At 39.3% G+C, this 23,233-nt stretch overlaps 1 pseudogene; it reads left to right on the forward strand.

Moving 5' to 3' along the window:
* The first annotated feature begins 3,032 nt into the window (after window positions 1–3,032).
* The window catches only part of LOC142759516 (putative cation-transporting ATPase 13A4), a 127,560-nt pseudogene continuing 107,359 nt past the window's right edge, over window positions 3,033–23,233 (forward strand).

The following is a 23,233-nucleotide window of genomic DNA, read 5'->3' on the forward strand; positions in this document are numbered from 1 at the left end:
TTAATATTTAAAACTTTTTATTTATTTATTTATCTAAAACTTTTTTTTTTTACATTTTTTTCACTTTTTATTTTACACTTACCAGGGGACTGGGAGATCTGATCTTCTGATCCCCAGTACAATACACTGCACTACTTATGTATGTACTTGTGTAGTGCAGTGTATTGTAACTGTCATTTTACAACTGACAGTTGAGCCCATTATGTCCTGCCTCGAGCAGGACCTAATAGGCTCCCATACCTGGCAACCAGGAAGTTGTTGCTAGGCTTCCCGGTTGCCATTGCAACCATCAGCACCCCACAATTTATTGCGGGGGGCCAATGGGGTACAGAGGGAGCCCCCTCCCTCTGTGTCAATCACTTAAATGCCGCTGTCGCTACTGACAGCGGCATTTGAGGGGTTAAACGGCAGCGATCGGAGAGAATTGGGATCGCCACCGCTGCAGCGGGATGTCAGCTGTATATTACAGCCGACACCCGCTGAGGATGAATCGTGCATAGCTCCTGTGCCCGCTTCATCCTCAGGGCGTTACTGTACGCCCATTTGCGGGAGTGACCCACTAAAAAGGAAGCACAGTAACGCCCATTTGCGGGAAGGGGTTCATTTTCTTTCTTAATTATTTTTTCGCCTTTCTTCTCCATTTTTTATTTTTTCATTATTTCATTAGAATCCTCAAATATAGCTAGTACCAGTATCTACATCAAAGTCAATCAACCAGGATCTGTCAAACAATAGCAAATATTAAAAATAATAACACATAGAACAATACTTATAGAAAAGATGCAAAGCTTTGCGATTCATTTAGACCCTTTGGGGACATTGTGTCAAGTGTCACAATCCACTTCATCTCCTTCCGCAAAATATTCTTTAAAGATATCACCACCACAATTTCCTTTGTAAATACGGTCTATCCCCTTAACCTTAAGCAACCTCCAATTTCTGCCATGGTAGTCCCTGAAATACCTAGCAAGGGCCTTACTTCTATCACTAAATCCCTGCTCGCAATCACTATGAGTGATCCCTTTGATGTCACGGAAGTGTTCCATCACGCGCACATTGAGTTCCCTTGTGGTCATCCTCACATAGATTTTGTTACAAGGACAGTGCGTGTGATAGATCACATTCCTAACATTACAATTGATAAAATGCAAAATCTTGTATGATTTGATACAATCCGACCCTGAAAAAGAATTAGTTCTCTCCATCACTTGACATGCACCACAGGATCCACAGGACACATTAACCCACTTGGGTCCATTAGATCCAAATATATACTTATTATTTATTGGGGGTACATAGTGACTCCAAACTACCATATCTCGTAAATTAGGACTCCGACTAGGTGTCATGGCTGGGCCTTGGTTCAATATCTTATACTGACGTTTGTCCATATGCAGTATAGACCAATGTTTCCGAAAAATATCACAGATAACATTCCATTCCTTATTATACCTGGAAATAAATCTTACCACATTACTGTCGGATCGATTTTTTGATCTAGGTTTCAAAAGATTGTTTCGTTTAAAAGTCTGTGCATATTCATAGTCCTGATTAACATGGACTTTATCATAACCTCTCTTGAGAAATCTCTTCGTTAGATATTTAGATCGATTTTCAAAACATTCATCAGAAGAGCAGATATGTCTTGTATGCACAAACTGCCCTCGTGGCATAGGCTCTAATGACATGCCTTGGATGGGAGGAGTCAGCCATCAAATAGGAATTTACGGAGGTACTTTTTCTGAAAATATCCGTGACTACCCGACCATCGGATTCAATCATGATTCTCAGGTCTAAAAAGACCATCTGTGTGTGACTATATTTACTCACAAGTTTGAGATTCATATCATTCCTTTTTAGATAATCCAGAAACAGTTTGAGATCCTGCTCACTACCCTGCCATACAAAAAGCACGTCATCTATAAATCGTCTCCAAGACAACATGGATAGCTCATAAGGGTTTTGTTCACACAATATTATCTGCCGTTCACAAAAACCCATGAATAAGTTTGCGTATGATGGAGAACATGTAGCAAACACGGCCGTACCACGACTCTGAAGATAGTATTTATCCTTGAAAACAAAGAAATTGTGACAAAGCACAAATTCCAGTAATTCAAGGACATGTTCAATAGGATTAGGGGCTAAATTACCAGTCTGTAAGAAAAATCTACACGCCCGTAGACCATGATTATGATGAATAGAGGTGTAAAGGGACTCAACGTCACTAGTGATGATATACATGCCTTGTTCAAGTTTTAAACCCTCCAGAGATAACAAAATATCCGTAGAATCCCGAATATAAGAAGGGAGAGTGTCAACGTGTGGTCTAAGATAAAATCAATAAACCTGCATGAAAGTTCACATATACCCCCTATTCCAGAAATAATCGGTCTACCCGGAGGGCACTAGTATCCTATTAGTTATGCCTGTACTATTAGATCAGGCGGGATGCCCAACACCTTTTAGGATAGCCCATCAATATCAGATAAGTGGGGGTCCGACTTCCGGCACTCTCATCAATAAGCTGACTGAAAGGGCCACGAAGTACCATTTATCGTGGCCGTGCCAGGTACAGCCACTAACCGAAAACATCTTTAATAAATAACAGTTCCTGTTCACAGGAATATAAGAATGCACACTTAATTGTATAACTAAGGTGTCATGCAGTATTATTATCCACAGTACCAATGCAGAATAAACTTGAATGTTCATGCATCTACAATTAATAGTAATGATGAACATGGTTAGCTTGCAGTGTGAAGTAAGAAATACATCTCTGTGATCAAGTCAGTTTGTACACAATAAGTGACTAACGCAATAAGGACAATAACGCAGCTGTCATATTACAAATATTGTAAAGGCTGTATGATAATTCTTATTCAAATAAAGATTATGCAATTGTTAAATTCAAGAAACACCCCAGTATTCTGAATCATTACCTGAAGGGTAATGAGAGTGTCTATTTGCCGGCACTGTGATTGTGAAGAGAACAACACACTGAAGAACGTTGTGAAACTTGTCACAGGACTATGGGGATACTCGTGCAGGATGACTCCAGAGCACTGCTTAATAAAGGACAGGACAATGAGATGGTAAACTTTCCGCAACTACTTTCCAATTGCTTGTCATGTTCTGTCTCATAAAATGCTTTCTCTGTATACCTGCACTATGGCATTGCATTTTATATGTTCAGTTCTATGGCAACTGAAGAAGCAGCTCTTGTGCATTGGTATATGTAACTCTAGATTTAACGGCTAGGTACACCTTTGAATGCTGTTGTTTTTTTCCTAAATCAATGGGTTTTTTTAAGCACTTTTTGAATTGACTTTTATTTATTTTACTTTTTATGATACAGCTTTTATGTATCCTGTATACATAGAAACGGTATAGTTCTCTCTCAGCTGATTCCGTCAGTTCAGCTGAACTGATGGGTCGACAGAGCGGTTCCTGTGTGTCTCTTGTGGATCATTCCATAGTGATGTTTATTGCTGGAAGTATATATACTTGGGTGGTCATGTTGAGTGCATTTATAGGAGGGTACTGTGAATGTTTGAAAAAAACGAGTCGATCCAGCCATAGTAAACTTTGTTTTCTACGTTCCAATGACAGGAGCCATTCCTGTTGCTCTTTTACAGGAACATAACAAAGAAGAAAACTGACAAGTATGTCTTTATAGAATATTTAATAAAATGATCCAGACCAAAATATCAATTTTACTGATTAATAAAGAACCTTTCATTTCTGAATACTTACAAATTTCTGAAATTAACAAGAGTGACACTTTTAATATATGCAACCAACTATTAAATAGAAAGGTAATATTAAAAAGTTACTAATTTTATCTTCATATTCTATTATACAGTAAAAATCATGCCACTTTAGGTAATTCTTCTTCTTCTTCTTCTTCTTCTTCTTCTTCTTCAGAGGATTGCAAGGAAAAGGTTAGCTGTAAACCCCAAAAGCTTGGTTTGTCTGAAATTAAAACATCAACATTTGTATTTATAGGAGTTCCTAATTCATAGGGAAAGTCCAATATTCCACCCTGGATATACAGAGAAATACATATTTTGTGAACTGCCAGAAAAGTAAATACCCAATGTTCAGTGAATAGCAGGTTACATAAAACAGTTTGTATAAGGACAAAGCATGCCAACTATAATAAACACAAATTACCTTAGGGCTCAGTTGACACCTTGCATTTTGGTGTTTTACTTTTTGATAACAAAAGCTGAGACTGGATCCAACCTACTTTTTTGGCTTAAAAGTTGTCTGTCAATTGGGTCTTATGGAAATTCCCCCATCCCGAGAATGCGGATCCATGTGTGGGCATTCTCTATTAGGCTTCGTTCACATCTGCGCTAGGGCTCTGTTCTGACATTCCAGAGTTTTCAATGCCCTGACAGACACAAATGGATACCATAGTTTTCCGTTTCCATCACCATTGTTTTCAGTCGACTACGCAATTGATTCCATCAAAACTACGGAACCCTTGCACAGCGGAGACAAACGCAAACCATTGGCAATGGATTTGTCACTATTGAAAACAATGGTGATGGAAACGGAAACCTATGGTTTCCGTTTGTGTCAGTCAGGGTCTTGTTCCCACGGAAAGCTCAGACGGAACGTCGGAACATGACCCTGGAGCAGATGTGGACGATGCCTTATACTCTGTGGGAGAGACAGTAACAGCCAAATAAACTGTGGTGGCAAAACCTTAACATGGTTGTCAAGTTTAAAATAGGATTCACTGAAAACAATTTATTTTTATAGCTTTCTAGATAAATCATCCATGGGAAACCAAATAAAAAGCTTTGGGAGGTACTTACATAAAGCACTAAGTGCAGGTGCTGTGGTTCTAAAACTTCACTACATGATCTTAAGCAGAAAATTACTTCTGGTTTCTCGGTTTCTAAATCTGAGGCTGTAACTAATCCATTCCTATAATTTTTCTCCATTTCATCTGCACGTTTCAGACAACAATGGCTTTTCGTATTATCTTTCTCAGCGTATATACAGTACATACCTGACAAATTACTTTGATAGGATTATTATAGGGTTATGATATCCCTCTTGTGCCACATGCTGGCATGTTTTGCTGTGCAGTTGCTATAGGTGTGCACAGGGTGTGCACCCATAAAATGCTGCTATGGGTGGCACCCATAAAATGGTGGCAATAAAAACTACAACTCATCTTTCAAAAAGCTTTGTTGACAAAAAAATAAAAGGTTATAGCTGTTAATAACCTGTAGGGGGAGATCTGTATAAAGCACTATGCAGTGAACTCCCTCTAGTGGTGACTGTAGGCAGAAATATTTTTTTTATTTACCTTAAAATGGTCATATAAAGTGATTTGAAGCACTGACCTAAAAAAATAATGTTGTACCTTTTTAAATGAAGTAAAAGTGCGTAACATTTGGAAGTATTTTATCATATTTACTGTGGACATCAATGCACTTGGAAACTTCCCTTGTTCAATAATTAGTAGTTTATATATTAACTTGCTTTATCAATTTACTATAGCTAGCACTGGAATCACATGACTCCTTTGCATAATAGGAATGGTCATTTAGAGGGAATGTAACAATGTTTCTTTGATAGTTTTCATGCGTAAGAATGTTGCAAATGACCAAAAGGAAAAAAGAATTGTTACTTTTGGGGCGCTTCCCCTGCTTTTGTTACCTTTAAAAAAAGTTGGTTGAGCTTAGCGAAAGTGGGGGTGGCCACCTTCAGCCCAGCATAAAAATAATCCGATTTTATTCACTCTCGCATGGATAGCTGAAGAAACTACAAATTTATTAAATGGTGTGTGCCTCGTAATAAATTTGTCGCAACCTACTCTAGCTTGTTTTTATTAAGTCTGGTGCAGTCTTAATCCATCTTCCCCTATGTGTTTCATAAATTCAAGCAATATTCCTAAAAGAATAAAACGATTTAACCCCTTACATGACGTATACATCCGTCACAAGCGTGAACCTTTGGTGAAATAAATCAATTTTTTATGTGGAGTGCTGCTTGTTCGTTACTAACTGGTGGTATCTGTCACAAGCGAGTGCTAGTTCCCACTGTGAAATAGTTATATATACGTCACTTGGATCTTGTGGGTACTGCCACTGATCATTTTACTCAGCCGGACTCCTGTTCCAATGCAGTTTAACCCCTTAGATGCCATGGTTAAGAACGACCACATCATCTAAGTTGTTTGACAGTTGTTTCCCTCTGTTAGCCCATTGGCGCCAATCGACACAATCTTCGGGTTTCTATGGGTTAACATGGCAGTTGGAGGGGGGTAAAAAAGGCCCTCAGGTTTATCACGGTTGAAAGCCTATTATTTTGTTTTACACTGATACGCAATAATGATTTAGAATAATATGTATTTCAAAGCATTATACAAGCAATCAAAAGATTGCAGCTTCTAGTCTAGTGGGACAAAAAAAGAGTAAAGTTAGGATCATAATCGTAATGACCTGTAGGAAAACGATAACAGATTAATTATATCCTATTGCATATGGTGTTAAGAAAAAAATTAAAAAACAATGGTGGAGATTTTTTTCCTCTTTCCTTTTGTAAAAAAAATTCTGAAAGTCAAACAATAAAATACTTTTCAGCTAAAATGGTATAAAAAAAAAACCCTACCAACAGGGCCCGCAAAAAAACAAAAACAAGTCTTCATACAGCTATGTCGACAGAAAAATAAAAAAGTTGTGGGTCTCGGAATATAGCGATACAAATTTTTTTTTTAGATAAAACATGTTTTTATTCAGCAAAAGTAGTAAAACATAAGAAAATTACATAAATTTGGATTCCACTGTAAGCCTATTAATCCATAGAATAAAAATATGACATTATTTATACCACACGGCGCATGGCGTAAAAGAAAAGCGCAAAAAAAGCGTGGCAGAATTGCTGTTTTTATTCCATCCCCTCACTAAACCAGTTTATAAAGAGTAACCAATAAATTATATGTTTCCCAAAATGATGGCAATAAAAACTACAACTCGTCCTTCAAAAAACAAGCCTTGTTGATGGAAAAAAAAAAAAGTTATAGCCGTTAACCCATAAATAACAGTAATTGTCTTCCCGTAAACTACACTGCCACATGGATTTCAATAAGAAATATAATTTTAAATGGTATTTAATGAGATCTATAAAGCAAATAATGTTTGTTTTTTCTCTTTCATACAGGAAATATTTGGATATAGAACAGTTCTGTGGCAGAAAGCCCTTTGCATTGCTGGTTATATATTTTCCTTTGGATTGCTCTGGCTTTTCTTTTACTGGAAACCTGAATGGAATGTATGGGCTTGCTGCGCCCCGTGTACACTCCAAGAAGCAGATGCTGTATTGCTTAGAGAAACGGTAGGCAACCGACATGCTAGTGTTCACATTAGAGGAACGAGTAAGTCCCTTCAGCTTATTCCCTGCACAGTAGCGCTCTCGGCCTCCCGTTATTCAGGAAACTGCAACAAAGTCACATGCAAGTTTTTGTTTTTTTCATGTAACTAATTAAAAAAATCATCAAACATTGTAGTCATCTCATTATCATCAGAGGCGGATTTGAAGAAAGGTATTATAAAACTATTATCGCTAGTATAAAGAATAAAGCAGATAACACAGGACACAACACTGTCAATAGGTAATGGACATCTCCCCTCCTTCTCCCTGCACAGTGACCTCTGTACATGTCAAATCAACAGATCGCTTTCTAAGGCTGGGTTCACACGACCTATTTTCAGGCGTAAACGAGGCGTATTATGCCTCGATTTACGCCTGAAAATACGGCTCCAATACGTCGGCAAACATCTGCCCATTCATTTGAATGGGTTTGCCGATGTACTGTGCAGACGACCTGTAATTTACGCGTCGTCATTTGACAGCTGTCAAAAGACGACGCGTAAAATGACTGCCTCGTCAAAGAAGTGCAGGACACTTCTTTGGACGTAATTTGAGCCGTTTTTCATTGAATTCAATGAAGAACAGCTCTAAATTACGGCCGTCAATGACGCCTCACAAAATGCGAGGACGAGCAATTACGTCTGCAATTACGGAGCTGTTTTCTCCTGAAAACAGCTCCGTAATTTCAGACGTAAATGCAGTTTACGTGTGCACATACCCTAACTGAGGATTCTTATGTCCATGTGGATTTTGTAAAGCAAATCTGTGAACTGCTGTACAGAGCTCAGAGCAGCAGCTCAGGCAAGATGGCTACCCCATAACATGAACAAAAAAATAATATAAACATTATATACATTAAAGAGGTTACCCCAGAATCAAAAAATATGACCTATCCATAGGATAAGTAATAATTTTCTGATCGCTGGGGGAACCCACCGCTGGGACCACCGCCAATCGTGAGTATGTGGGTGCTGAACCCTGTTTCTCCTCACTTCTCAACCGCAGTGAGGAGGTCATTGAATGGAGCGGTGGTCGAGCATTACATATGGATTGTAAACAGAAAGGATAGGCAAATATAGGCGGTGTGTGAGCAGCACAGCTAAGGTATATATTATATATTATTATACAGGGGGGTGCTAAAGTAGGTATACAGTTTAAGGGCCAGTTCACACTGAGTTTTTTTATACGTTTTTTGGCGTGGAAACCGCGCCTCAAAATGCGCCAAAAAACGTCCGAAAATGCCTCCCATTGATTTCAATAGGAGGCGGAGGCGTTTTTTTTCCTGCGAGAGGGAAAACCGGCTTGCGGGAGAAAGAAGGGACATGCCCTATCTTCGGGCGTTTACCCCTCTGACCTCCCATTGACATCAATGGGAGGCAGAGAAAGGGTATTTCGTGGCATTTTATGCCCGCGTCGCTCAATGGCCGCGGGCGAAAAACGCTGCGAAAAACGGAATTTTGAGGCAGATTCTCCTCCTGCAAAAAAACTCTGTGAACTCAGCCTAAATAGTATTTTATAGAATAATAAAACAACTAAGTACAATCTTTTATATGCTGAACTTGGCGTCCCTCACTATTTACACATTGCTGTAATCTAGTTTTTACACTCTCACTTTGACACAAAGTTTTTGTTCTTTATTGGTATTAAATTCTTGGCATGCTTCTTTTATAAACTGAATCATGTTATCAACCGTGCATGTTTTTTTTGAATATACCTTATCTATGAGATCTCCCGAAAAAGAAAAAGTCCATCGGGGTAAAGTCTGGTGATTGCGGTGGCTCTTCAACCATCTCTGGTCTACCTATCCACTTATTGGGTAATCTTTAATCCAAAAAATAATGCAGCACTAAAGCATAGTGAGGGGCTACATCTTGCTGAAAATAGAAGTGTTCATGTTCATGCTCCAACTTCAATTGTGGTATTACATGTTCTTAGAGCATGTTAAGCTACAGGTCTGAGGTAACCTTTGTATTGTAGAAGATGGGTCCAATTACCCCTTTACATGAAGGGGCCGACCAATCTGTAACCCCAGGTGGATTCAACTGTTCTTCAATTGTACCAAGAGGGTTTTCTGTTGAGTAATAAACACAGATGCGCCTATTAACAGCACATGAAAGTTTGAAGTTGGCTTCATCGGAACAAGTTATTTTTCTAATAATGCCGAATCCTTGTGTTTCTTCATCCAAAATTACCTCACAACATTGTAATTAGACTGAAGAATCTCCCCCTGTGTACCTACTTATGCACCCATCTGGATATAATATATTACAATTTGTTTTATTTTTAAGATTTAGCCATATTAAAACTTATATAAATATCTCAGAAAACACCTTTAAAGGGAACCTGTCACCAGCATTTCACCTATTATACCAGCAGCAATACCAGGTGGTAGCAGGTGAAAAATCATTTCTATATAACCTATAATTGTCTTCTTAGTCGGCTCTGTATTTTTAGTATTCAGTTTTTAGTGTTCCCACACCATATGTTAATGAGCATAAAAGAGTCATATCTTCGTTTGAAAAGAGTCATATCTTCATTCCTCACGTCTGTCCGAGTTTACCCCGCCTCCTTACTTTTGATTGACAGCTCCTTGCCTTCCCCCAGCACACAAAATCCTGCACTTGTGCATTGATATACCCTTCTGCTGTGTGCGCACAAAGGGATACCAGATTATTATGATAAAAAGAGCAAAATGTTTGCAGACCGTTATTTACGATCGGAGGAGGAGTTTAGGAGAGGGGATAGCGGCAATTAAATTTTGATAGCAGTGGCAAGTGAGGGATAAGTAAAGTTCAATAGGTGAAATGCTGGTGACAGGTTCCCTTTAAGTTTCTTTTCTTTCATTGAAAGAATGCATTCAAAAAAGTATTTAGCTGGTAAACATTTGAATCTGTTTAACAGACACTTTTTTTTGTTAGTATTTTTTATTCAGACGATCCAAGCAAGTATTATGCAAATGAATGCAACCATATGCAATATGTTTGAATTTGTCTGACCATTGACTTTTATTCTTAAAAAAAAGGCATTAACAAACCACACTATTTCTCACCTCCAAAGTATATATAGACATAAACCTATGCAAAATATATGCCAATACATAATCATGCCTCAAAAGGACAAACTTCTGCTATATATTGGCCCCAAAGCATAGAAACCTACAGTATATGTTTGTAGATTTTTGTTTGTTATACTAACCTTTATTTTAGATATACTGCGTGGCCCAAATGCAATGTGATCAGGGACTTAATCTTTATTAAAAAAAAATTGTCAGGGGCATGGTAAAGCACTACAACAGATGGTATGCTTTTCAGCTGAGCTCCGCTGGGATTGCCTGCCCTCCAGAATAATCCAGGCTTAAAGTAAACCTACAGTGCTAAACTAGAGGCGTTCTTTGTTCAGTGCGCCACGCTGAACATTTTGAGGGTCAGATCGTCTTATTGGACCGAAATCTGCAGTTGCACGCCTAACATACAATCCTCAGCCTGCCGGCCCAGAGAGGAAGCCATTGGAAGCCTCTATCATTTACTGTGGTCACACTCTGAGTCATGCTTACCTTCGGGAGCATTTCCCTTCGAAGAGCTGCTGAGTTGGCCCAATCTGCTTTGGCACATTGGACTGCCACAAAGGTGAGGTGCTGGAAGACAGTTTCATGTCATAGGTTCAACATGGCAAGACAGAACACAGCAACAAGATACAAGGTAGTTATACTTAATCAACAAGGTATCTCCCAGGAAAAGATTTCAAAGCAGACTGGAGTTTCAAGATGTGCTGTTCTAGCTCTTTTGAAGAAGCACGAAGAAATAGGCATTGTCGATGACCGTAGATGCAGTGGTTGGCCAAAGAAACTTAGTGCACCAGATCAAGGACACATTTTGCTTACTTTCCTTGGAAATCTGAAGATGTCCAGCAGTGCCATCAGCTCAGAACTCGTAGAAACCAGTGGGACCCAGGTACAGCCATCTACTGTTCAAAGAAGTCTAGCCAGAAGTGGTCTTCATGGAAGAATTGTGGCCAAAAGCCATACCTCAAAAAAGGCCAAGTGACTAATCTATGCATGAAAACACATCAATTTGGATGCAGAAAAGTGGCAACAGGTTCTCTGGACGGATGAGTCGAAGTGTGAAATATTTGTCTGTAACAGAAGGCAGTTTGTTCGCTGAAGGGCTGGAGAGCGGTACAATAACGAGTGTCTACTGGAAACAGTGAAGCATGGTGGAGGTCCCTACCAAATTTGGGGCTGCATTTCAGCAAATGGAGTTGGCTGTTTGGTCAGGATTATTGGTGTCCGCAATGCTGAGAAATTCCAGCAGATACTTATCCATCATTGCAATACCATTAGTGAGGTGTCTGATTGGCTCCAAATTTATTCTTCAGCAAGACAATGACTCCAAACATACGGCCAATATCACTAAGAACTATCTTCAGTGTAAAGAAGAACAAGGAGCCCAGGAAGTGATGATATGGCCCCCACAGAGCCCTGATCTCAACATCACGAGTCTGTCTGGGATTACATGAACAGACAGAAGCATTTGAGGAAGCCGACATCCACAGAAGATCTGTGGTTAGTTCTCCAAGATATTTGAAACAACCTCCTTGCCGAGTTCCTTTGAAATTTGTGATTAGTTTACCTAGAAGATTTGATGCTGTTTTGAAAGCAAAGGGTGGTCACACCAAATTTTGATTTGATTTAGATTTATATTCTGTTCATTCACTTTGTATTTTGTTAATTTAAAAAAACAAAACAACTATTAACAATTCTATTTTGAAAGCATCCTTACTTTGCAGCATTTTTCCACAACTGCCTAAAACTTTTGCACAGTACTGTAACTATGTATCCTACATGTCATAAAGCATCCAAAAGTTAAACTATTCTGCTGCAGGTTCTGAAACTCTCAATTGCTATTTAATGTTGGCATTTTTTTTTTTTTTACATAATAATCTTCTGTCATGTAAATGGCTACATTGATCTGTGGATATTACCTTGTGGCACGGAGCCCACTGATTAGCCTGGGACATAAAGGCACAATTCACATTAGATAATAGTCATACTGTTCAGTGCCATAGTTTCAGCTTAACTTTATCAGAAGCATTCAAGCTGTCAAATATATTGTACCAAACATACAACACTGTTTTATTTCAGACCGGTATAACTGCTAATGTAACCAGCATTGTAAGCTGAAGGAGCCGGGCACTTCACATATGCAGTCAGGATTCTGAACTTTTGTCCCTAGTCCGGGAATAATATAACATTAATCAGTCTGTAAATATTATCCGTGTATTAGGCCTTTTGCACACGACCGTAATCGTTTTTACTGTCTGCAAATATGGACACGACGGCTACGTCAGACAATTGCAGACACATCCGTAGCCGTCTGCAATTGCGGAAGCACACATAGTCTTCTGTCTGTCCTTGCCGAAATTGTGGACAAAAATAGGAAATTTTTTGCGGATCATTTCTACGGCCCGGACAGACATTCGTAAATATACAGAAAAGTGTCCGTGGCCAATAGAAATGAGTGGGTCCGCAAGTTCGTTTGTAATGACATTTATCGTAATTACGAATGAAAATTACGGTGGTGTGCATGGGGCCTAACATATCTGCAAATAGGCATTTAATTTTTTCAAAATACTATTTAAACTCTTAGGCTAAGTTCACACTTGCGTTGTATAATCAGTTACTCTGATAAGTTTTTAGATCAATGGATGTTATAAAAATAACTCAAAAATCAAAAATCCAATATTGTCTTTATTCAGAAATCTCACTTCAGTCCACAACATGTCCCTTGCTTATCGCGTAGCTATTTTCCTACATGGTTTTATAGCACATATTTTTCAGCCTCTAGAGGTGTGAGTGAAAGCAGATGCCTTATAGATTATTTTCCTCTATCTCAGACCCGGATGGGAGGTAAATGTTTCTGAAGGGTTTTATCGCTAATTTCCCAGTGACGCTGGTTAATCTTTATGCCCCTGACATAGTCCAAGTTGACTGGTTAACCCTAGATAAATTGCTTCTTTTTGCGGAAGGGGGTCATAATTCTTGGTGGCAATTTGAATCTTGGCCTGGAGCCCACTGTTAATACCTCTAGACGAACCAGCTCCCTTTCACACAGGGCCCTGAGAAAGTTGACATCTCTACTTTGCTTCTTTAGATTAGTTGATATTTGGAGGCTGCATAATCCATCAATGAAAGACTTGAACTTCTACTCACCGACACATCATACATATGATCCCTAGATTTAATCTTTATTTCTGAATGACATTTACAGGATGCGGTACATTCTGAAATTAGTACCATAACGATTTCAATCATGCTCTCTAATCAATCCCTACCTGTGAGAACTTGGTCATGGACTCTTAATGAAACATTGTTGGCAGACACTTAACATAAAGATAACATCTCACGCCATAACTGAATGCTTAATGATACACCAGATATTTGGAAAGCTACCATTTAGGAGGCACATAAGGCTGTCATAAGAGGAGAACTTATCGCCCTGGGCAATAGACGTAAAAAGCAAAAAGAAACCAAAATGAATACGCCTTTCACCAAAATCTCACCGCTAGAAAGTTTTAGAAAGAAAATCTAGGTAATTAGAGGGTTATTGAGGATTTGTAAAAACAATTAAAAACCTTCATAATATTAGGACGCAGCCTAGTTTTGGCCTTAAGGCTCAGAGCCCATTTTTCAAATCTGACATATTTCACTTTATGTGGTAATAATGTCGGAATGCTTAAACCTACCCAAGCGATTCTGAGATTGTTTTCTCGTGACACATTGGGCTTCATGTTCGTGGTAAAATTTGGTCGATATATTCAGTGTTTATTGGTGAAAAATTGCAAAATGTAGAGAAAATTTTGAAAAAATTGCATTTTTCAGAATTGAAATGCATCTGCTTGTAAAACAGACAGTTATACCACCCAAAATAGTTACTAGTTCACATTTCCCATATGTCTACTTTAGATTGGCATCGTTTTTTGAACATTCTTTTATTTTTCTTGGACGTTACAAGGCTTAGAACATAAACAGCAATTTCTCATATTTTTAAGAAAATTTCAAAAGCCTTTTTTTTAAGGTACCTCTTGAGTTCTGAAGTGGCTTTGTAGGGCCTATGTATTAGAAACCGTGATAAAACACGCCATTTTAAAAACTAGACCCCTCAAAGTATTCAAAACAGCATTTAGAAAGTTTTTTAACCCTTCAGGCATTTCACAGGAATTAAAGCAAAGTGGAGGTGAAATTTGCAAATTTCATTTTTCTTGCTGAATTTCAATTTTATTAATTTTTTTTTCTGTAACACAGAAGGTTTTACCAGAGAAACACTACTAAATATGTATTGTCCAGATTCTGCAGTTTTTAGAAATGTCCCACATGTGGCCCTACTGCGCTCGTGGACTAAAACACAAGCCCTAGAAGCAAAGAAGCACCTAGTGCATTTTGAGTCCTCTTTTTTTATTAGAATATATTTTAGGCAGCATACCAGGTTTGAAGAGGTGTTGAGGTGCCAAAACAGTAGGAATCCCCCAATAGTGACCCCATTTTGGAAACTACACCCCTCATGGAATTCATTTAGGGTTGTTGTTACAGTTTTGACCGCACAGTTTTTTCACAGCACGTATTTGAATTGGGCTGTGAAATGAAAAAAAAGTCATTTTTTCCAATAAAATGTCATTTGTGATCAAAATTTCTTATTTTCACAGGGAACAAAATACCCCATTTTGTTGCCCAATTTGTCCTTAGTGTGGAAATACCCCATTTGTGGTGATAAACTGCCGTTTGGGCCCATGAGAGGGATCAGAAGGAAAGGAGCGCTATATGTTTGTTGGAGTCCAGATTTTGTTGGATTGGTTTTCGGGTGCCATGTCGCATTTGCAGAGCCTCAGAGGTATCAAAGCAATGGAAACCCACCAAAAGTGACCCCATTTTGGAAACTACACCCCTCAAGGAATTCATTTATGGTTGTTGTTAGCATTTTGACCACACAGTTTTTTCACAGCACCTATTTCAATTGGGCTGTGACATTAAAAAAATGACATTTTTTCCAATAAGATGTAATTTTTTACCAAAATTTCTTATTTTCACAGGGAACAAAATACTCAATTTTGTTGCCCAATTTCTCCTGAGTGCATCAATACCCCATTTGTGGCAATAAACTGCCGTTTGGGCCCATGGGAGGCCTCAGAAGGGAAGGAGCGCTGTGTGTTCTTTGGAGTACAGATTTTGCTGGTTTGGTTTTCGGGTGCCATGTCGCATTTGCAGAGCCCCAGAGGTATCAAAGCAATGGAAACCCACCAGAAGTGACCCCATTTTGGAAACTACACCCCTCAAGGAATTCATTTATGGGTAATGTGACCATTTAGACCCCATAGTTTCTTCACAGAGCTTATTTGAATTGGGCTGGGAATTAAAAAAATATATATTTTTTCCAATAATATGTCATTTTAGCTCAAAAATTCTTATTTTCACAAGACATAAAATACTCCATTTTGTTGCCCAATTTGTCCTGAGTGCGGCAATACCCCATTTGTGGTGATAAACTGCCGTTTGGGCCCATGGGAGGCCTCAAAAGGAAAGGAGCGCTGTGTGTTCTTTGGAGTCCAGATTTTGCTGGATTGGTTTTCGGGTGCCATGTCGCATTTGCAGAGCCCCAGAGGTATCAAAGCAATAGAAACCAACCACAAATGACCCCATTTTGGAAACTACACCCCTCAAGGAATTCATTTATGGGTGTTGTGACCATTTTGACCCCATAGTTTTTTCACAGAACTTATTTGAATTGGGCTGGGAATGAAAACAAAATAATTTTTTTCAAATAATATGTAGTTTTGTCTGAAAATTTCTTATTTTCCCAGGGAACAAAATACCCCATTTTGTTGCCCAATTTGTCCTTAGTGTGGCAATACCCCATTTGTTGTGATAAACTGCCGTTTGGGCCCATGGGAGGGCTCAGAAGGAAAGGACCACCATTTGGCCTACTGGGGATTTTCTAGTGCGAAGTCATGTATGCAGAAGCCCCTGAGGTACCAGTACAGTTGAAACCCGCAAGAAGTGACCCCGTTTTAAAAACTACACCCTTAAGGCATTCATCTAGAGGTGTAGTGAGCATTTTGACCGGAGACCTACACCCCATAAACTGTAATGTGGTTTCTCCCGGGTATGGAAATACCCTACATGTGGCTGTTATCAGCTGCCTGGACACACAACAGGGCTCAGAGGGGAAAGACGAGGGGCTATAAGCTGTGTGGAGTGCATCAGGGTAAGTAAAATTGGGGCAAATTATATACCAAGGGATATATGATAAATTTTAAAACACTCTTTCATACAGAGCTCTGGTTATTCGGGACACATGTCACATTGATATATTGTGTCATCCATTATCGCCCTCTTATAGCAGACTTTGCACCTCTTTTGACTTTTTCCCTTCTTGCCAGTTTGGGGAACTTCTCCTGGAAAGTGTTGCCCTGGTACGATGCGTGTGGCCTCACTTCCAGAAGTACTGGGTGCCCCCCCTTCTTGGTCCCTAAAGATTAGGTTCTTGATAATCACCTCTTGAAATTCCAGGAAAGTTCCCGTCTGGCCTGCACATCGACGTAGCACGTACGCATTGTACAAAGCCATCTGTATGATGTGCACGGCCAGCTTCTTATACCACACCGAATGGCGCAGTAGGGCTTCAGGGCTTGATCTTACAAGTCCATCCCTCCCATGTACCTATTGTAGTCCAGGATGCAGTCTGGTTTGGGGGTGGCCTTTCCTTCATATATCCTAAACCTGTAGGTATACCCTGATGCACTCTCGCACAGCTTATACATCTTCACGCCATACCTTGCCCTCTTACCCGGCAGGTACTCGCGGAATTGAACCCTCCCTTTAAAATGTACCAGGGACTCATCAATAGAAATACACTTCTCGGGGGTGTATGCTTGGGAAAACCGGGCACTGGAACGGTCTAATAGGGGTCTCCGTTTATACAAACGGTCAAAACTGGGGTCATCTCGGGGTGGGCACGGCTCATTATCAGTATAATGTAAGAAGCGAAGTATTGCCTCATTTATTTATTGTTTTAGGTTCCAGTTCAGTTCTGAAGTTGCTTTGAGGGGCCCATATATTAGAAACCCCCTATCAAACACCCCATTTTAGAAACTAGACCCCTCAAAGTATTCACAACAGCATTTAGAAAGTTTATGAACCCTTTAGGTGTTTCACAAAAATTTAGAGCAAAGTAGAGGTGAAATTTACATTTTTTTTTTGTCAGAAAATCCTTTGTATACCATTTTTTTTATAACACAAAAGGATTTATCACATAAACGCAACTTAACCAGTTCAGGACCGGGCTATTTTGCGCCTTCAGGACCAGACACCGTTGAGCCATTTTTAGCACGTGTTAGTTAAATGGCTATAACGTTTTTATTTGTTGGGCTAACGACGTGATTTTAGCGACGTTTTTTCCGTAGACAATGCAGGTTTCATTTTTTATCGTTTTTATACACACCTTTTTTGCGATTTTAGAATTTTTATTCATAAAGTTTGAAAATAATAGTAAAAAAATAAGCTTTTTTACGTTTCAGCTATTTTTTTGGGGTAATAACATAGTTTTAACCTAAAATAGACCTTTTATTTGTGATCGTCATTGTCTACCGTAAATTTTAATATATTACATGTCTATATTAGGGTAATTGGGTCAGCGCTAGCGTTACAACAATGTTTGGCGGGGGGAACATGTTTTTTTGGGGTGGGTATTTTATGTGTATTTATAATTTAATTTTTTTTTGCACTTTACTTTATTATTTTTTTATTACTATGGTCTGTCCCCCAAAGGTCAAAAAAGACCCTTGGGGAACTTTATATATATTTTTTCTTTCTTTTACACCATCTTTTCCACTGTAACTGGAGCTGCACAGCAGCCCCAGTTACAGGGGAAATCAGCCCTCTCATAGTGACGATTGTCACTAATAGGGCTGTGCTGGGTCTTGTAAGACCCAGCAGCAGTCTGTCACTAACGGGACCCGGCGATCATGTGACCTGTCACATGATCACCGGGAGGAATAGAGACAGCGCCGCTGCTGTCTCTATTCCTATACACAGCGTTCATTGAACGCTGTGTAAAAACACATCGGAGAAGACACAAGCAGTGAAAGCTGCTTCTATCCTCTCCTCAGGGTCCCCGGCAGTCACTGACAGCCGGAGACCCGACATTCAGCTGCCCGATCGCGCGGGCAGCAAGTTAAAACCCGAGCCGTAAAAAGTCTATGGCTCGGGTTTTAAGGACCCTGACCGCAGGCCGTAAATATACAGCCAGCGGTCGGGAACCAGTTAATACTTATTGCCCAGATTCTGCCGTTTTTAGAAATATCCCACATGTGGCCCTAGTGCGGTAATGGACTGAAGCACTGGCCTCAGAAGCAAAGGAGCACCTAGTGGATTTTGAGGCCTCTTTTTTATTAGGCACCATGTCCGGTTTGAAGAGGTCTTGTGGTGCCAAAACATTGGGAACCCCCCAAAAGTGACCCCAATTTGGAAACTAGACCCCTTGAGGAATCCATTGTAGTTTTCTTGGGGTGCATGCGGCTTTTTGATCAGCTTTTATTCTATTTTTAGGTGGCGTGGTGACTAAAAAACAGCAATTCTACTATTGTTTTTTTATTCTATTTTTTTTTTACGTGCACCGTGCGCTATAAATTACATATTCACTTTATTCTGCGGGGCGATACGATTACGGCGATACCAGATGTTTATAGTTTTTTTTTATGTCTTATGGCGTTTGCACAATAAAATACGTTTTGTAAACAATCATTCACTTTTTATGTTACCTTATTCTAAGAGCCATAACGTTTTTATTTTTCAATCAATAAAGCAGTGCGAGGACTTATTTTTTGCGTAACGAACTGTAGTTTCGATCAGTACCATTTTTAGGTACATGCGACTTTTTGATCTCTTTTTATTCCATTTTTTGGGAGGTGAAGTGACCAAACAATTGTGATTGTGGTACGGTTTATTATTATTTTATTTTACGGCGTTCACCGTGCGGGATAAATAATGAAATAATTTTGTAGTTCAGGCCGTTACGGACGCGGCGATACCAATTATGTATAGTTTATTTGTTTGTTTATATATTTTTATTAATAATAAATGACTGATAAGGGAAAAAGGGGGATTTTTACTTTTATTACTTTTAAATCTTTTATTTTCTTATTTTTACACATCTTTTTTTAACTTTTTTTTTACTGTATTACTTTGTCCCACTAGGGGACTTGAGGGCAGGAGGCCCTGATCGCTATTCTAATACACTGCACTACATGCGTAGTGCAGTGTATCAGAGCTGTCAGCTACTCACTGACAGCAAGCATAGTGGGTCCTGACGTTGTCAGGACCCACTAGGCTTCCGTCTATGGCATAGCCGGACGCCATTGTTTGGTGTCCGGTTGCCATAGTCACCATCGCCGGCCGCTATCGCGTAGCAGGCCGGCGATGGCAGCTTAACCCCTAAAAAGCCGCGATCTCTATAGAACGCGGCTTTTAAGGGGTTAATCAGCGGGGACACAGCGATCGGTCCCCGCTGTAGGAGCTGTGACAGCTGCTGAACAAGACAGCAGCGTCACAGCTCCTGTATGTGTCGGGAGGACGGCCGAAACGGCCGTTACTCCCGAGACGTACTATTACGGCATGGAGCGCGAACGATACAGCTGCCATGACGTAATAGTACGTCAAGGAGCGGGAAGGGGTTAAGGCTGCTAGAGATTTCAAAATACGTATATTTAAACAGTATGCCCATGGCGATAAAGCTTCCAAACGAAACCCTCTGCTTAGTAAAAAATAGAAAAAAAATCCTAGAATTTAGACTAAAAAAGGGTTTTACAATGACACTGCTTATGCCAAGGAATTCGAGAAATTTTCAAGGAATTCGAGAAATTTTATGAAAATCTTTATAACCATAATCACTCAGACTCTTCTGCGATCCTCGTTGACATTAGAGCAGACTATTTCCCTTTTACTTAACCCCTTAATGACCAGCCTATTTTAAACCTTAATGACCAAGGTATTTTTGCCATTTTTCCATCGTCGCATTCCAAGAGCTATAACTTTTTTATTTTTGTGATGACATAGCTGTATAAGGTCTTGTTTTTTGCGGGACAAGTTGTATTTTTTAATAGCACCATTTTGAGGTACATAGAATTTATTGATCAACCTTTATTAACTTTTTTTTGACGGGGAATAGAAAAAAAAACCAGAAATTTTGCCACACTTTTTCGCGTCCTAAATCTACGCCGTTAACTGTGTGGAATAAATAACACAATAATTTTATTCAGCGGGTTGTTCCGATTGCAACGATACCAAATTTGTATACATTTTGTATGTTTTACTACTTACACAGTAAAAACGCTTTATTTGTTTTTGTGTCTCCATATTTGAAGAGCCATAACTTTTTTATTGTTCTGCCGATGCAATTGTTATGAGGGCTTTTTTTGCGGGACGACTTTTATTCGTACCATTTTGGAGTAGATGCGACTTTTTGATCACTTTTTATCACATTTTTTTTAAGTCAGGATTCACAGAAAACAGCAAGCTTTCCATAGTTCTTTATTTAATTTTTTACGGCGTTCACCGTGCGGGTTAAATAATGTAATAACTTTATAGTCGGGGTCGTTACGGACGCGGCGATACCAAATATGCATAACTTTTTTACTTTATTTTGGTTTTTTAATAGTAAATCAGTTTGTAAGGGGAAAAAGTGGGTTTTTCATTTTTTTTCCACTTTTTTTTAATTAACTTTATTAAACTTTTTTTAACTTTTTTACTAGTCCGACTAGGGGACTTCACTATGCGATCCTCCGATCACTATTGTAATACACTGCAATACTTTTGTATTGCAGTGTATTACTGCCTGTCCGTATAAAACGGACAGGCATCTGCTAGGACATGCCTCTGCCATAGCCTAGCAGGCATTCACTACAGGCAGACCTGGGGGCCTTTATTAGGCCCGTGGCTGCCATCGGAGACACAGACACTCGGCGATATTATCGCCAGGTGTCGGTGGGAGAGAGAGTGGTTAAACGGGTGAGATCGATACTTATATCGATCTCACCCGGCAGAGCAGGGAAGCCCCCAGCTCTCAGCTACCTCTGGCAGCTGAGAGCAAGGAGATTTGACAGCTCCCTGCTCTGTTTATTTATTGTGATGCAGCGCTGTAAAAAGGCTTATGCATCAGAATAAAGCCCATTAGTCTCCGCCGTGAAAAGGCGTATTGGCGGTCACTAACGGGTTAAAGAGAACCTTTCACCTGCCCATATACGTACAGCTGAGTGCAGCATGTAATAGGCAATGCTGCACAAACACTGTTTCACTTTGAAAAATGTTTCCTATCCTCCTCCGTTTAGATATCGATGCCGTTATATTTAGCGCCCGATATGTAAATAACCCCCTGAACTGTCAATGGGGCATGTAAATAGAAAGGGGGCATGTTACTTATCGCTGTGACACTGTCCAATCAGCTACGGAGAGTGTCACAGCTGCTTGTGGTCTGTGATCTCTCTCGCGAGATCGCAGTCTTTCCCCCCTGTCTGATACGAGATGGAGATGCTGTAATTTAGTCACTAATCTGTAAAATAGCAAGAAATAAATAAACTTCTCAATGCACACATCCAAATTTACTTTGGACAAGGACATACTGGATTATAATAGTACAGAACAATATGTTGCCGTATTCTAAAGAGAATTTATATATGTTTAATATGTATATATTTGCCATTAGGATTTTCGTAATGAAAGTTATGTAATGTCAGGCTCACAAACCTTCTATATAAAGGTAAAAGAAAGACTTGGCTGTACGTCATGAAACTGGAAGACACTTTATTAAATAAACAGAGGCGTAATTAATAAAATAAACTAAAGTAAATAAAGGGATGATGAAAGATAAGTATAGTATAGCACACACATGGTTTAGAATGAGATTCTACATTAATTTTTTACAAATATTTTTTATATAACATAATACAGGTCTTCTAAGGGTCCTGGATCCTGTATGACAGTGTCAGATATTGGTTGCTGTTCCACTTTCCTCCCAGGAATGGATTGAGAGGCCCCTGGGCCATAAGGGTCATGGTCACCTTTGGTCTCCATGCTAATTTTAATTTCTAGAGGTTTTATGTGACCTCCCTCTCAAACCTGCATTACTTAGTGGCTTCTTCCAATAGCTGCATGATATTACATCCCCATGGACAAAAATTTACTGTGGCAAAGGATTCTAAGGCCAACAGTCTTTTGAAGATGTTACCACAGAACATGACATTACACATGGATACAACGATAATATGGTCCAGAGCATGGCGAATCGTGGAGGAATTTTGACATGTTTTTTTTTTTCTACCAGAAACTGTACAATATACTGTATTTTTATAGAAGTTGGATTTTTTTCTGTTAAAGAGCTCAAAATCCTCTGCTTTCCTTTACACAGCCAAAATTAAATGCCAAAATTCCTGCTGCCTGCCGCTGCTACTACATATGGATTTTTACTCCTTCCTTTGAACTCAATGAGAGCTGTATAAATCTGTATGCAGTGAGCTCCCCCTAGTGGTATTTGTATACAGTTTAAGGTTTATAATTTACCTCTGTGATGGGAAGATTCTAAGCTGTCAATAACACCCACTTTCCATATCTGTGTAAGGACAGTTGCAGCAATTGGCTAGAGCTGCAAGAAGTATGTCATCCCCCACTGTGGCAGTGGCTTTTTACATAAAGCTGTGCTAGTGCCGGTTGCTTAAATCCCCAGTAATCATTGCTTACATGGGTTCCAGGAATATCCCTCTATCAACTTGGTCCAGCATGTAAAACAATATGTTTTCC

This window comes from Rhinoderma darwinii, chromosome 4, assembly GCF_050947455.1.
Source record: "Rhinoderma darwinii isolate aRhiDar2 chromosome 4, aRhiDar2.hap1, whole genome shotgun sequence".
Taxonomy (NCBI): domain Eukaryota; kingdom Metazoa; phylum Chordata; class Amphibia; order Anura; family Rhinodermatidae; genus Rhinoderma; species Rhinoderma darwinii.